Below are 16456 nucleotides of genomic sequence, written 5' to 3' on the forward strand. Positions count from 1 at the left end.
AAAAGAGTGTTTAGAAAACTGGCGCTTCTTTCAGCGTGTGAACCAAGCTTTAGATATCTCACTTCATCACCGCCGATCATCGTACCCTGACACTGCAATCTCTGAAATGTATGAATAAAAACAGTTTCTTTTGGGTGTTTCACATGTATGATATTTCATGGTTCTCATCAACTGCGCAATTTTTTCCTTTTTTTTTCCATTTTCTTTTTTGCTGGTGGATATCTTTTTCTGTTTTCTAGTTAAAACTAGGACATCTGAAGCTTATGTATACATATAGTAGAGGGCTTGCTGTCTCAGTGATATTTTTTTTTTTCATGCATGGCATTGGGTCCCATATTCTCAGTGTGTTGTTTTGAAGTATCAGAAGCGGATGGGCACCAAGAACATCAGGATATGTTGGAACACTGCATTTCATATCGATGTGTGGTCACTTCTGAACATGATTGAAAAGTTGTGGAGGTATGGAGTATCCACAGTCGTATTTAGTGCTCCAAGCAAGGTGCATTTGTCTTGAAATGTTTATAGTAGGGGTGTGCGAATGTCAATTAGTAGATTTCAAATTGAATGTCAGTAAATATAACACAAACTGTCATGCCTCCGAATTTTGTGCAAAAGATGCAGTGCTGCACATGTTCAGGAGGTTAACCACATTACTTAAGACTCTTGCTAGCTATCAGTGACTTCGGTACCTATGAATCGAGATGTATAGTTTGCTCTACTCTTATTAAAGGGAACACCAAATTAGTATGCCAGCACTAATAACAACTCAATTAATATACTAAGGTCTAGAAAAGGTGTCTTATTGATAAAATGTCTATAAAATAAAAAAGTACTTTTTTCCTTCTAAAGCCAAAGAAATAGCGAAGGTGTCCCAAATACCAATCGGGTTTTCAGTTTACTAGTGGGCTGTACTGTGCTTAATGGCACTCTTCTATGCTTAGAAACTTTTGCCTCTTTCCATCTTTATGGGAGGTGGTTTCTGTGGGCTGTCGTCAGCTCATTAAGGCCAATCGGCGCAACACACAAAAGCGGGGAATGCACATCACATCACTCTGTACCGCTGTGTGCCGTTATCGGTGCCGACAGTAAAGAGTTCTCAAATCGGGAGGCCCACGGAAAGTTCGTGCCCTTCTTTTTTTCCCGTCTGTCTCCATCTGCCGTCTGTGTAAATGGATCTGCAGCCGGGGATCAGCGCACTGTCACATAACATTTTTGACCTCATGTAACTATTTTTACACGAAGGACGAGTCAGTAAGACGAGGAACAATTTAGAGGTTAGATTTACAGTAGCGCTTGCAGCGCTGACCGGTTAGATTCACAGTGCGAGCCCAGTTTGGTCTTCCTTCTCTTTTCTCGAGTGATGGTGCCCACGCGCCTTGTTCAAACAATCAAATACTACTCGCATGTAGCATAATCCCCCAGCGGCAGAAGCGACGTCCCGGAGTGTCTAAATGTCATCACTGGGTGTGTGATACTGCTTCAGTCGTGTAACGTGCACGATATTACTTGACTGGGATGCAGATGGGGCATCAGGTGTGATCTCGTAGGTGACAGGAGTCGTGGCACAAAGCACTCGGTATGGGCCTGTGTAACAAAACAGCAGTTTTTCTGACAGGCCGATCTGATGGGACGGAGACCGTAGAAGCACCAAAGAACCAGGCGTGAAGTGCACGTCTCCATGTCGCCGGTCGTACAAACGCCTTTGACTCTCTTGGGATTTCGGAAGACGACGGGCATTTCAGAAGGTCACAGGCAATTTCCCTTGTGTGGGCACAGCGGGCGATGGCGTCAAGTGCATATTTACTGCTCGGTGCTGCGTGAACAGGAAGGGTTGTGTCGAGGGGAGTGCTGGTTCTCGGCCGAACGGAAGGAAAAATGGGGAATAACCAGCTGTGTCTTGGCGTGAGGAATTATAAGGAAATGTGACGTAGAGTGAGGTCCCAGTCAGTGTGGTCTGAAGAGACATATTTCGCGAGCATGTCTGTGACAGTGCGATTGAGACGCTCTGTGAGGCCATTTGTTTGTGGATGGTATGACGTGGATAGCTTGTGCCGTGTGGCACAGGACTGCAGGATGTCCATGATAACATTTGATAAGAATGTCCGGCCGCGGTCTGTGAGTAGTTGTCGCAGAGCTCCATGTAATAAAATCACGTCACGTAGAAGAAAATCGGCAACATCTGTGGCGCAGCTTCTAGGAAGCACTCGGGTGATGGCGTAGCACGTGGTGTAATCTGTGGCCACAGTGATCCACCTGTTCCCAGAGGTAGAAAGAGGAAAAGGGCCAAGTAAGTCCAAACCAACCCGAATAAATGGTTCCACGGGAATGTCGAGTAGTTGAAGGTACCCAGCAGGTAGCGTCGATAGTGTTGCGTCACTGCATTTCTCACACGCAGCTACGTATCTTCGAACGGAGCGAGCAAGCCCTGGCCAAAAGAAGTGTCGGTGGATCCGGTCGTAAGTACGTGACAAACCCAGGTGACCGACAGTGGGGAGGTCGTGAAGTTCATGGAGAACAGCGTAGCGAAGGTGTTTAGGGATCACAAGGAGTAATGCAGGGCCGTCAGGGTGGACGTTGTGGCGGTAGAGTATGCCATCTTGAAGTGTGAATAAGCGAAGGGAACTGTCGGCGAGTATGACATGGCGTGACGTATGGAGTGACGATTCCAGTCGGTTGATGATACGCAAGGACGGGTTGCGGCGCTGCTCGTCGGCGACATGGAGCAGTGGAAAAACAGAAAGAACACGGGCTTCGGTGTATCAGACGTAGAGGTCGCGTCTTCGACTGGGTAGAGAGAGAGGCAATCTGCGTCCTGGTGTTGGCGTCCCGACTTGTAAGTCACTGTGTAGGAATATTGTTCTAGTCGGAGGGCCCAATGACCAAGCCAGCCAGTAGGATTCTTGAGCGACGAAAGCCAACAGAGCACATGATGGTCTGTGATTACTAAGAAGGGCTTGCCATATAATAATGCGCGGAACATTGAAACGGCCCAGACGAGAGCAAGACATTCGCGCTCGGTAATGGAATTGTTGCGCTCTGCAGTTGTCAGGCGACGGCTAGCGTAGGCTATAACGCGGTCGTGTCCGTGTTGGTGTTGCAATAAGACAGCGCCGATCCCATAACCACTGGCATCGGTTTAGACCTCTGGCGAAGGGATCACGGTGCGACTTTTTGCCGATGATTGCTTACTATACAAAGAAATGAATAGCACAGAAGATCAGAAATTACTCAGTGACGCTCTTAGGGCTATAGAAAAATGGCGTGACAAATGGAAAATGACAGTAAATGCAAGAAAAACTGTTGTATTGCGCATAACAAATAAAATAAATCATTTTTTATTTTAATTACACAGTGAATTCTTCGGCGCTTTCCACGGTTGACCTGCTGAAATACTTGGGCATACATATATCTGCCAATTTAAGCTGGTCGAACCATGTTACAAAAGTATGCCAAACTGCGGAAAAGAAGCTTTGGTTCTTGCGACGGAAATTGCAGTTAGCCTCACAGTCAGTAAAACTAACAGCTTATTTAACGTACGTTCGAGCCACGTTATAATATGCCCGCATAATCTGGGACCCTTACCAGGCAGGGTTAATTGAGAGACTAGAAAGAGTTCAACGCCGAGCAGCAAGGTTTAATCTGTCGCGTTATGCTCGCACAGATTCAGTATCCGAAATGCTCGGTTTGCTGAACTTGCCTACGCTCGCGGAACGCAGGCGCATAGCTAGGTTAAAGTTCTTTTTTCTTTTCACTAAAAACACATTCAACATCAATAGCGAACAGTATTTGATAGCACGACAAGGTAGAACACTACGGAAAAGCAAATATAATATTTTTCAAATACCTCAGATGCACATTAACACGCATTTTCCTTCTTCCCAAGAACCATTAAAGAATGGAATGAATTACCGGTGTCCACGCGAGAAAGCATCAATGCAAAAGAATTTCAGAAAAACTTAAAGCAACATTATAAGATGCACGCACGTATGCGTGCTTTTTCTTTTTTTTTCTTTTTATTTTGAGGGGGGTGTATGACCTCGTTTATTAACACTGCATTTATAATCATATTGATCGGAGTTTCTGTAGAATAATATTGCTTATGTATCTTCTTTTTTCGCTTATGTTCATTTACTAAAACACTATTCATGTACTGTACTAATTGCAGAAATACTGCTATTTACTTGTTTTATTTTTGTGCTGTATGTAATATTTTAATACCATGTATTCTACTATTTGTTGAAGTGCTGCTTTGACCCACCCTGTAACGGCTGACAGGCCAACAGTATGAGTAAATAAAAAAAATATAATAATAAGACCGGTGGATTGGTGAGAATCGTGATAAGGCGTAAACATGCGGCAGCTTGAGGGGAACCCCACGTAAAACGCACGTCTTTCTTCAGAAGTTCAGTGAGTGGTCAAGTGATTGCTGCGAAATCTTTCACGAACCATTGGAAATAAGAACAGAGCCCCACAAAACTCCAGGCGTCTTTGACAGACTGAGGTACAGGAAAAGCCATTGCAGCTCGAACTTTCTCCGAGTCGGGTAGTACTCCGGAAGCATAGACGAGATGGCCTAGCACTGTAATCTGTCGCCGCCCGAAGTGGCACTTCGATGAGTTTGATTGGAGCCCAGCCTTGTGGAAGACGTTAAGGATAGCTGCGACATGCTCAAGGTGCGTCTCAAATGTAGGAGAAAACACAAGGACGTCGTCGAGGTAACAAAGGCAAGCTGACCATTTGAAACCTTGAAGCAGAGAGTCAATCATCCGTTCGAACGTGGCAGGGTCATTGCATAAACTGAACGGCATAACCTTGAATTGGTAAAGGCCATCTGGAGTGACGAAAGTGGTCTTTTCTTGGTCTTGCTGCTGAATATCCTGCTGAATCCAGCAAGTTATCCTGCTGAATAACTTGCTGCTCTGCCGTCAACACGCGATACGGTCGGCGGTGAATAGGAACAGCATCACCAGTGTTTATCCGATGCTTAACAAGGGACGTCTGACGAAGTGGTTGATTGTCAGTGTCAAATATGCCGCGGTAGGAAAGCAAAAGGCAATATAGGGCGGCTGCTTGGTCAAGTGCGAGGTCCGGAGCGACCATGGGACGTAATGGGCTGCCAAGCTTCAAGGCATCCTGCGGGTAATCAGGAGGATCTGGAGACGCGTCGGCTGCAAAAGCAGTGACGTGGTCGTCTGTCACTGACCAAAGCGTGGCTACCGCCATGCCTTGAGGTAATACTTGCTTCATCAAGACAAAATTTGTAACGGGGCGACATCTGATTAGCGGCAAGGGTTACGATGTAGTGTGGCACAGATGTCGCACACCAGGACGCCATCACCAATAGGTGCGATGACATAGTCACCATCAGGCATGGTTGCCGTTGAGGCCAATTCGACGAAGGTTAGGGCTTTTGGAGATAAGCGAACAAACGCTGTAGTGTAGAGGGTGTTTGGTTGTTCAGGGCGAATGTCTGAAAGGAGAGGAAGCTTGAGGCACAACGTACCGGTGGAAGAGTTGATGTGGGCAGAATGTATCATCAGAAAGTCGAGCCCGAAAATTAGGTCATCAGGGCAACTGGACAGCTTGGTGAACAGGATTGGAATTTGGCGGCCAGCAATTCCTACGCAAGCAGTGCACATACCCCTGACGGCAACAGCGTCGCCATTGGCGACGTGTACGGCTTGAGTGATGGCAGGCATAAGAACTTTTTTGAGGCGATGACACAGGTTAGCACTCATGATGGACACTTGGGGCTCCAGTATTAATGCCGTCAACGGAACATCATCTACGTCTACTTCCATTAGGTTCGTGTTGGTGAGGAGTGCCAATGGAGGATTTAGACAGGACAAATGTAATGCAGCACTACGTTCAGGAGCTGCATGGCCTAGTTTTCTGTCTGTTGGTTTGGCGAGGAAAAGTGGCAAGGTTGGGGTAATGGGGAGCGATGGGGATGAGGCGATGGCGATGCACGGGGGAGCGGCTGTCGGGGGCATCAGAAGTTGGGTACAGACAGCGAGGTGAATAACAGCGAGCGTAGGCGTATGGGCGAGGAACAGGGAATGAGCTCCATTACGGCGGCAGCCAGGAAGTGTGGCAGTCGCAGGATACATGACCAACACGGTGGCAGCGGAAGATCGGTTTATTGTCTAGGGTTTGCCATTCAGCAGGATTGCGTGGTGTGGGAGCGAAATACTGGTCATTACAGGTTGTGGACATGGGAATGGGTGCCGAATCAGGTCGGGAGACAGAGCAGGCAAAAGGGATGCCAAGGTTTGCAATTTCTTGCCGCACAACTGCTTGAATAACGGAAATAGTGGGGACCGCTTGGTCAAAGGTACCGTCAGGGGGTCGTGGACGGAGTGGGGCTGGACTCGCCGCTTCAATCTCACGACGAACGATACGTGTGACGTTCTCTTGAAAGGGTCGTGTGGTGGTAAGAGGGGAGCAAGAGGACGTGGCAGGGGTGTTTGGGAGCCAGGGAGACTGTGGGACAACGCGGCAGTTTTTGGCTACTTCGAAGCGGTGGCATTCTTTGATAATGGCGTCTACGGTAGAAACGTCGTTATAGATGAGCAAATTGAAGTCTGCGATGCCTTTTAGGATATGGCCCACCTTGTCAACCATGGTCATGTGCTCGTCGACTTTCCAGCAAAGCACGAGCACTTCCTCTATGTAGGAGACATACGATTCGGTCAACGACTGGACACGGGGGGGCAACCTCTTTTCGCACAGCCTGTTGGTGACCTGACGGGTTTCCAAATAGGTCACGAAGCCGCACTTTGGAAATGTCCCAGCTGGAGAGCTCAATTTCATGGGTGTGAAACCAGACACATGGTGTCCCGTGCAGATAAAAGATCACATTGGCAAGCATGATGTTAGGGTCTCGCTGATGGCTCATCGGCTAACACGCCCATACATGCTGAGCCAGTCGTCGACGTCAACGTCATTTTAGGTGGAGAATGTCCCAGGATCACGGAGACTAGGAACCGTAACATACGTTGTGGTTGGCGCCGTAAGTGTAGGTGGCAGCGGGGTGGTTTCATCGGAAGCCATGGCTGAGAAGACGATGGTGTGGCTGCTTCGGAGCTCCGTGGCGAGGACGGGGAATGTTGCACCTTCACCGCAATGTTACGTGAAGGACGAGTCAGTAAGACGAGCAACTATTTACAGGTTATATTTACAACAGTGGTTGCAGCGCTGACCGGTTAGATTCACAGCGCCAGCCCAGTTCGTTCTTCCTCCTCTTTTCTCAAGTGATAGCGCCCATACGCCTCATTAAAACAATCAAATACCACACACGTGTAGCAATATGAACCTACTCCTTTGATCCGTCATTCGAAGATACGAAAATCGACTGTTGTGGGCCTACAAATGGCGTTCGGAATGAAGGTCCGATGCACGGTATATTGCAGAGATAGCAGCCATAAACAATAGTCACCCCGTGTGCTCGCTTTCATTGGCAAGGTAGTTTCTCAGCTTTTTGAGTGTCGTGCGGTTCTGTGAATAGATCTGTGTTGATTCGGTGTGAAACTAACTTTAGTCTCCGACACCCTCAATGCATCTTCGATTAGGCCTAATGGGGTAGACAGTCTGGCCAATGGTGTGGGCATGATGAAAATTCGCCACTGGCCGATGTGATAACGGGCCGCAAATCATTGCAGAAAGCTTGTCTTTAATATGTTCCTACGGGTGGCTCATCAGTGATTGGTCGCCTGATCACATGTATGGGTTATATTGTTTCCTGTTGAAACGGCATTTAGGTCTACGGTCGACCAGCTGCCAACTACTGTGAGCATCTGCGCAAAGTTCATCCAAGCGCTAGCATGTGGGTAGAAAGCTCTGAACTGTGCAAATTTGCACGTGTGAACACTGAACTCTGATATCTGATACGAACAGCGTGCCTTTTGGTGGCTAATTGGCCCGATCCTTACACATGCTTCCGTGCTTTGCAGACATGTTGCTTTTGTTATTCCTTCTGTTCCCATACAGTTAATAGTTTGAATCAGTCTGGTCCAACTGGTTGAACCTTGTACCGATAGATATTGTGCACTGTGCAAATGCTGTGCGCATCAAGGCATCGACAATGGCCAGGATGTTCATTGTAGGTACCAGTTACTCGAAAAATCTAATATTAGAAAAATCGAATGGTAGGTATGTTATTATATTTGGACTTTATACAGAACGTAAACTTTTTCCAGCACCACTAAGACTTATACAGAGCCTAGACTTCCGGCACATGTATTGGGCTAGCTGATGGAGGAAAGATAAGTCTTTTTGAAGCAAGACTGCGAGTCGGCCTAGTTAGAACAAATTCATCATAAAACTTATTGTGCGCAACAAACAGGGACGAAGAATAGAAGAAACACAAGGACGAGCGCTATCTAACAACTGGTTTTATTTTTGAAGAACCACCTGCTTATATACCCACAGATCTGCGCGATCTAGTCAAACAGAGCACGCCTATAGCGCATATAATGCACACAGATCTGCACGATCAAGTCAAGCGAGCACATCTACAGTACATACACCACTTGTGATGAAAAACAGACATGGACCAAAGCCACCTGGTCAACATAAGAACAGCAAGGTGCATGAAGCATCCACCTACGATAAAATGCAATAAAGATGTGACAATAGAAGTGAATTTTCTTTATCCAACAATGAAACCGATGGATGGCTGATGCATTTTCCTTTCTGTCTTTCAATCCAATGTGCTTCCACAATTTCCCTCGCGGTTTGATTCCTATTCCTATACAAAATGTTGGTGCTACTAAGACAGGGGGAGCAATTATGTTCTTGGCAATGCATTGCCAAATGCATGCTAGGGCGACCTTTCAGACTGGACAAGTGTTCCCTTAACCTGGTGTTAATGCATCTCGCAGTCTGCCCTACGTACACATGACCACACGTCATAGGGATCTGATATACAACGTTCATCGCGCAATCAACAAACTGGTTCTTGCGCGGATGTTTGACACTACATTCTTTCTTTGCATCATCCTTTCTTTCGAACTTACTTTTAACCTTAGAGCACACACTACCTATTTTGTTTTTCGCTGAAAATACCACTTTTACTGCGTAACTACCAGCCACCTTTTTAAGTCTGTGTGAAAGGCCGTGCACATACGGAATCACTGAAATCTTGGAAGCCACATCCTTGTGCCTTTGATTCTTGTTGCATTGTCCTTTATCCTGTTTAAGTTTTTTCCTTAGCCTATCGCACGACGCCAACATCACAGTGAACGGGTACCCAGCCTTTCTCAACCTATCAACTTGCTCAAAAAATGGACTCTTTACGGTGTGGTAACATGAATTCAACAACGCTGACCGAAAACACGAAATGACTATGCCATTCTTCACATGCTTGGAATGGTTTGAGGCATAATTCATTAGTGGTTTTCCAGCTTGAAGTGAAAATGACCAACATACATGTTCCGGTAGGAATTCTAACTTGACATCAAGAAATTGTAGCTTGTTATCTGAACTAAGGGCTCTCCTTAGTTCGAATTTCATAATATTTGAATACATTTCCCGTCCCCTTGGAGTTTGAATGAACAAGAGTCTACTATATAAACATCCAGTACTATGTCACTGATGATGTTGATGATTATATATTGGCATCCCCTTTGAAATTGGACGGTGTGAAATAGTATCCTAGCCTGTTTGATTTAATCAGGTATGCAGTACATGTTTTTCAGTCTAGCATTTTTGTATACATCTCCTTAATTCTTTTTTTTGTTTTGTTTTGTTTCCCCGAAACTTCTCCATCTATCTTGTACCACTGCCTGTGCCTGTAACAGATCCGGTTGATGAATCTTTTCCCTGCTTTTTTTTTTCCACCACTACTCTACATGTCTCTTGCTTATCTCGACTGCTGACCGGTTGATGCTTTTGTCCACTTTAAATCCAGCAATTCTAGAAAGTGTATGTTACCTACAAGTCTCGTAGGTAACGAGTCACTACGGGTCACTAACTAAGCAAAACAGAGCCCTCTAGATTTGAAACAAAAAAAGCTTTTAAAACTGGTTGTTTGTATGTATACCCATCACGTTTTGCTACTAGAGTGCAATGGGGGTCAGACCGCAGTTTAATGAAACTTCATTTTACAAAATTTATTGATTTAACAAAGTTCTTTCGATTCCCCAGTGCATAATCGTAGAGCCTATTACATTGAAAACCTCAAAGCAATGAAAGCAGTGCAATGTCTTGCTCAATTTAATAAAAGGTTGGTGGAAAGTATGAATAAAGAAACAGGTCACTGGAGATCTGATGTGTTCAAAATGCCTCAAAATTTGTTCTCACATCGGCACATTGAACAAATTGCCATGCTGGGTCGGTATAACGTAAAACTATTCCAATCTGTCATTATTCCAGATTAGCCATTAGCCTTCTGTGATAGGTCAGCCTTTGTGGTTGGGCACCATGCCCAAATGGGCTGAGCCTGAGCCATCACCTATCAGGGAGGGATAATGGCTAAGCTGGAATAATGACAGATTGGAATAGTTTTACGTTATACAGGCCCTGGTTTGATGCGGGCTGTTTTGCTTTTATGAAACAGACCATTGCAGGGTCTTGCCATTGCAAACTCAGCTTTGGCTCTTCGTCTGGTAGAGCCAACAATAAGTGCATTCACCTGCTGTTTAAAGCCCACTCAGGCAAAAGTAACGTCTTTCTTTTGTAATGAACATTTTAGTGTTTTTTCAATTTAATGAAGTTCTCGATTTAACAAAATAATTCTCCGGTCTCGCCGACTCCTTAAAGTTGAGTTTTAACTGTGTCTGTGAGCTTGACCACAATGTTCGACTCTGAAGTGGCCGACCTCTGCCGCCTCATCTCTACTTGTGGACAACTTTCTGTAGTGAAGAAGGGCAAGCCATAGGTGTGGAGCTTTTGCACACGTGTTACTGCACCAAGTAGTTCAGCAGCATTTGACAGCGCTTTTCATTTCTTGGAAGAGATAATCAGTGCAGCTTCCATTTGCAACGGTTTTGCATTTGTTCAAACGCGGAAGGCAAAAGCAGTGAAAATAAGTAAAATTGAACACTCGGTGGTGTATTGTCTTGCATTGCTGTTTTAAATAAGACATTTCTTTTCTCTCTCCCAGCTTTAAGTAATATGGATGAAAATGTCAGACATTTTTCTGGAGTGCTCTAACTTTGTGTGCATTTTGCCTCCATGGCCTTCCCTTTTTTGCCACAGAAAATTGTGAGTATAGCACCATTGAATTGTGTGCAAGCTTCACAGCCCAGAAATGTCTGTCTAGAATAACCATTATTTCATGCCTTGTGTTCAGTACCTCATGTCAGACTAACATTCTCATCTCCCTCTTCAAGTGCCTGAAAGGGTTAGTAAAACTGGCTGGTTTGCGAGAATTGGTTGCTCCAATTGTAGCCTTTAAAAGAGTACTCAATTCTGAATCCTTCCACATGAATTATTAAATTCCTCATTACTATGGCAGCATGCCTTTTCATATGTGTAGGGTGTGATGTGTTGGGCATCCAAATTTGTTAGACTGGGTTTATGTGTGGAACTTGCATCAAACCAGAATAGGTTATGCAACGTCGTTTGCAGGTAGTGGCAAATGTCAAATGACATTTGGCCCCTGTGGTGCCACATGGCAAAATTAGTTGTTTGGGTAAAGCAGCACTGGCAGTTTGGGAAAAAAGAAAAAAAAAGGCATGAAATATGTGTTACTGTATGGGCGGACAATTTTGAAATAGGGCATTTTTATTAAAATTAATTTAGCAAATTTATGGCAGCCACCTCAAAATAATCAAGCAGTACTTATCCATACGAAGTCAAGACAAGACTCAAGCCAGGTACGAATCCAACTGTCAAACAATATGGCTGGCATGGTGGTGCATAGTGAATGCGCAGAGATGCTGTCTATTGCTGAAAAATTATGTAAATGAAAGTGACACTCTACCAAGTTAAGGCAGCGCATTCGAATGTGTTCCAGAACCTAGCATGCACTCCATACCAAAGAGTACGTGGACACTGAAGAGCACCAGAAAATAAATACAGAAATCGCGAAAGAAAATGCAAATTACAATTGTTGGGATGCTCGAGCAGACACTTTTTTAAGGCAGAGCTAGCTCTATGTTTTGCCTGGTCAGTGATTCTGTCTGTTGCGGTTTCATTCAAACAAGTTTCCATAACTTGGTCGATGGTCACTTTCATCTGATGAAGAAGTTGCGGGAAAGGCACTGTCTGCGTAGACGTAATAACCTAATTGAATTTCATCTGCGTTTTCTCACTTGCTTAGTGAGTCCAGCTTTATTGCAGCAAAGGGCCTCTTGAAATGTGTCGTATCCCTTCTGTTTCACATGTTCATTGAAGATGTTCTGCTGCTGAATGGAAAATTATCATATTTGCGAAGTCTCCCGTATTATCCGAGTCTCCTGGATTTCGACCATTTTTACTGGTTGTACAGTTGACAGGAAAATTGCCTGGAAATTGCTATTTTGCCCCATTTCTATCCGCATCCAGCGCTTTGTCTGGCCACATTGGCAAAAAAATCCAACCCAGTCCAATCCAGTCGGGAGTTCATGGCGCATAGCATTGTTATACATTGTCAAGAAAATAGTGGGAAAACCCTACATGGCGTTATTTCGTTAACCGCAGTGCGGCTCTCTACACTGACGGAGTTGTTTGGGGTCCTAGGGGCCTTAGTATCATTCAGCTAATAAACGAATGCCGCGTTTTGCAACTAGCAGCACTAGACTCCATCATACTCCTCGGTGTCATATGCTTTGGCATTGCATAGGCCTACTGTCATGGTGTAAAGCAAGGAGCACGAGCGCAAAAAGTATCTTCAAGTAGTTTTGACTCTTTCCCTACCATGGGGAAAATAGGTGCTTTTTGTAGGTTATGCCAGATTTTTTTTTTTTTCTGAAGGAACTACTGCATGCAATATTTTGTTTAATACATAAGCAAAAAGCAGAATGAATGCACCTTTCATACATAAATGTTTTATTAATGAGATTTATCTCATAAAAATATAAGTTGCCAGAATCAAAATTGGGGGATAAAAGTGAACAAAGTCTGTAAAGATATGCTTGTATCTGCTCAGAAAATTATGTATAAAAATTATTCGATATACAATATGTATTACTATCTAATAGGTGCTATGTCCAAAAAAATCAAATTTTTCATGGAACAGATGTACCACTACAAAAATTTAAGTGCAAGCACTATGGTTTGGCGTGCTGGCTTGTGGCTGCTGATTTTCTGGGCTGGTTTGCATCGTCGTCACTCTCAGAGTCAAAGTCCGACAAAAAGGCAGCATCCTTAGACTTGCTGCTGCTCAATCCATTGATAACATCAGCCGCAGATGCAGCGGATTCATGAGATCTGCGATCTTTCAAAGTGCGAGCACCGCTCCTTGAGGCAACCATTTTCACTTTATACTTTGACGATCGCGAAACTTCGGAGTGCATTCAAAAATTAATGCCTCGCAGGGAGAAAGCGAACTGCTTAGAAAACAAGAATATAGTTCTCGTCCTTGTAGCAGTGTGTCTTTGAGCGGCATGGAAGGTCTCGAAAGCGGTGCTTCAAACCATTGTTAGCTGGCTAATGATGCCCAATGGGCGCGGTATGGAAAGAGTTGTACACAACTGAAGTGATGTTAGGTATTTTGTTAGTACTACAGAGGAATGCAGAGTGCGACTGGCAATTTAACATCGGGAAAAAAAAAGAACATAATTACACTCGTCCTTGTGTAATAAAACGCTAGGAAATGACCTCCTCGCAAAATGTCAAATAAATGGAATTTGTTGCAATCTAACATGCTCTGGAGAATTTTTAGACACCTGCCATGGTTGCTTACTGGCTTTGTTGTGCTGCTGAGCACGAGGTGATGGGACGAGGCCGCAACCGCGCCATTTTGATGGGGGTGAAATCTAAAAAATGCCCGTGTACCTTGCATTGGGTACACATTAAAGAAACTCAAGCGGTCGAAATTAATCCCGAGTTCCCACTGCACCGTGTCTCATAATCAGATTGTGGTTGTGGCAAGTAAAACCTCAGAATTTAATTAATTAAATGTTTAATAAGTTCTGAAAGCAAAATCAACGACAAAGGAATGCCTGCAAAAAATGAGGCCTTGACGTTCATGTGGTAATTTGTAAATCTGTAATTAAAAATCTAATGAAGTTGTCTATGTGCAGAAGCACTGTCAGCGCTTGAAAAATAGGCATTTGAGGCTAGGGGGGGGGGACGTATTCTGAAACGTTCGCCGTGGCGAAGTTTCGCACTGGCCACGCCTCCGCCGTTGCGGCGCGCGCTGAATGGCTGCTTTGACAAAACCGGAAATTCACTTGCGCCACCTGAATTTCCGGTTTTGTCAAAGCAGCCATTCAGAGCGCGCCGCAACGGCGGAGGCGTGGCCAGTGCGAAACTTCGCTGCGGCGATCGTTTCAGAATACGTTCCGGGGTAACCAACCCCCCCCCACTCCATCCCTGGTCAGAAAATTTCCCGGATTTGGTTTTTCCAAACTTGGCAGGTATGGACTAAACAGTTTTGGATCTCGCTCTGTCATGGCCACTAGTCTCGGGGCTCCTGCAAAGATTCTGCAAATAGCTCCTCCTGCAGAGGGCACATGGATCACAGAGTTGAAACATTTTCTTGACTGTTGTGATATAAATTACTGGAAGGATTGCTGGACAGGGTGGCAGACATTCCACTTGTCAGTGTTGCTTTTCTCAGCTGGCAACCTCAAACTATGCAGAGAATAATGACAGGCACATGCTGGAAGTACCAGCCATGTTTTAAGTGGGCGCTGAGTGTGGCGAGTTTGGCGAAAAGAGTTTTTTGCAAAAATTATTAGAGGCAACTGTTTTTTGAGTTTTTGAAACAATTTGTGTTTTTGTAAACCCATTAAAGGGCCCCTGAAACGGTTCGGACAAATTTTGTAGGTGCGTAGGGTACAGCTTAAGTAGAACATTCGCACCACAATTTAAGTGAAGCGTTACGTATTAATGGAGCTGCAAGCGATTAGAAGTTACCCTCCTCCCTAGCTATGCTTTTCCTCCTCAACTCGCTCGCCGAGCGAGCGGCGCTAAGCTCCGCCTTCACTGGTTCAGCGTCACGATGCGACGTCACATCGCTCACTTCCGGTTGTTTAGGAGCACGCCCCCTCCCGCGCGAGACCTCTCCGCTAGCCGCTTGGCCGTCGACCGAGAGCTATCGAAGCAGCGTGCGTTGCGAGCATTCTGTAGTAGCGCCGAACGTGTCCGGTACTCCGCTAAAAACAGGCAAGCTGGTCATTTCGGCAAATGACTGGAGGCATAAACTCAAGCTGATGAAGGAACTTTAGCGTAGACGTACGTGAGCAGCCTGATCGGTCTGCACGGTCCAGACACTTGCTGGCGCAGCGCTTAACCAGTCAAACAAAGCGCTAATATTGCTCTAACCAAGTGTAAAGCATTTTAAACATTTATAAATCAACGTGTTGATGATTACACTCCTGCGAAAAATACACACCAGCAGCAAAGAATACACTTCGTTGCTGCTACTGTGTATGGTTGAGCTCTGTGCCACCAGGTGGCTGCACCGTGCAGACCGTTCACATTTGCCCTTCTGCTCATCTTGTGGCTCATCCCGGCACAGTCAAGCGGCCAGACCCTGTCCCCTTGTGCCTGCGTTTGCCCTAATACTGGACTCGCGGTTTGCAGGTCGCTAGGTTTGCAGTCCACAAGGCAACAAAGTCGAATCATAGTGCTCGCGAAAAGACTGAGACCGACTCTGACCGCGGAGCTCTCGTCAAAATGGAGTACGTTGTAACACAAGCAGACGACACTTGCTGTGTGCCGGAAGTGCTGAAGTGTACTAAAAAAGTATTCTTGTGTATTCTCTTTAAGTTATTTTCTTTTTACAAAAACAAAGTAACTAACATTACAACTATTACAAGCATCATTTGTTCACCATAAAGTTGGAAAAAATTATCGACCACGCGCCCTGGTCAGCCAATCAGATAGCTCGCCCATGTGACGTAATATGGGTTATTTGCATCATTGGGTAGGGGCGGCCTAAAATTCCGCCGAGCAGTGCGCTGCGATCGGCAACGATGGGTATTTTTAAAACCTTATAATAAATTACACGCTTTACGCAGAGCACTTAGATGCATCAATTAATGATCAGAAGGACCTACTCTAACGACTCAGTACGTTTGTAGAAAATCGCCAAAATCGTTTCAGGGTCCCTTTAAGGTAACAAGTTTCTGTGCACATGCATAATACTTGTGAATTGTAAGTATTTACTGTTCAAAAATGTTCAATTTGCAATATCGAAAAGCTATTAGAAATTGGAAGCACAAAGTTTAGGCAAATCTATGTGATAGCCATCGCTGGCTGTACTGTCTTACTTGCAGCTCCCGTCATAGATGCCACAGTTCTACCTAGTAATCTTTTGCAGGACATTTTTATGCATTAACGTACTCTTTTGAAGCCTTCTGTG

General features: G+C 45.0%; 1 protein-coding gene across 1 annotated transcript in view; it reads left to right on the forward strand.

The window, feature by feature from the left end:
* Positions 1–16456, forward strand: part of LOC135918732 (parafibromin-like) — a 232335-nt gene that overhangs the window by 72031 nt on the left and 143848 nt on the right. The window lies entirely within an intron of this gene.

Source organism: Dermacentor albipictus, unplaced genomic scaffold (genome assembly GCF_038994185.2).
Source record: "Dermacentor albipictus isolate Rhodes 1998 colony unplaced genomic scaffold, USDA_Dalb.pri_finalv2 scaffold_21, whole genome shotgun sequence".
Taxonomy (NCBI): domain Eukaryota; kingdom Metazoa; phylum Arthropoda; class Arachnida; order Ixodida; family Ixodidae; genus Dermacentor; species Dermacentor albipictus.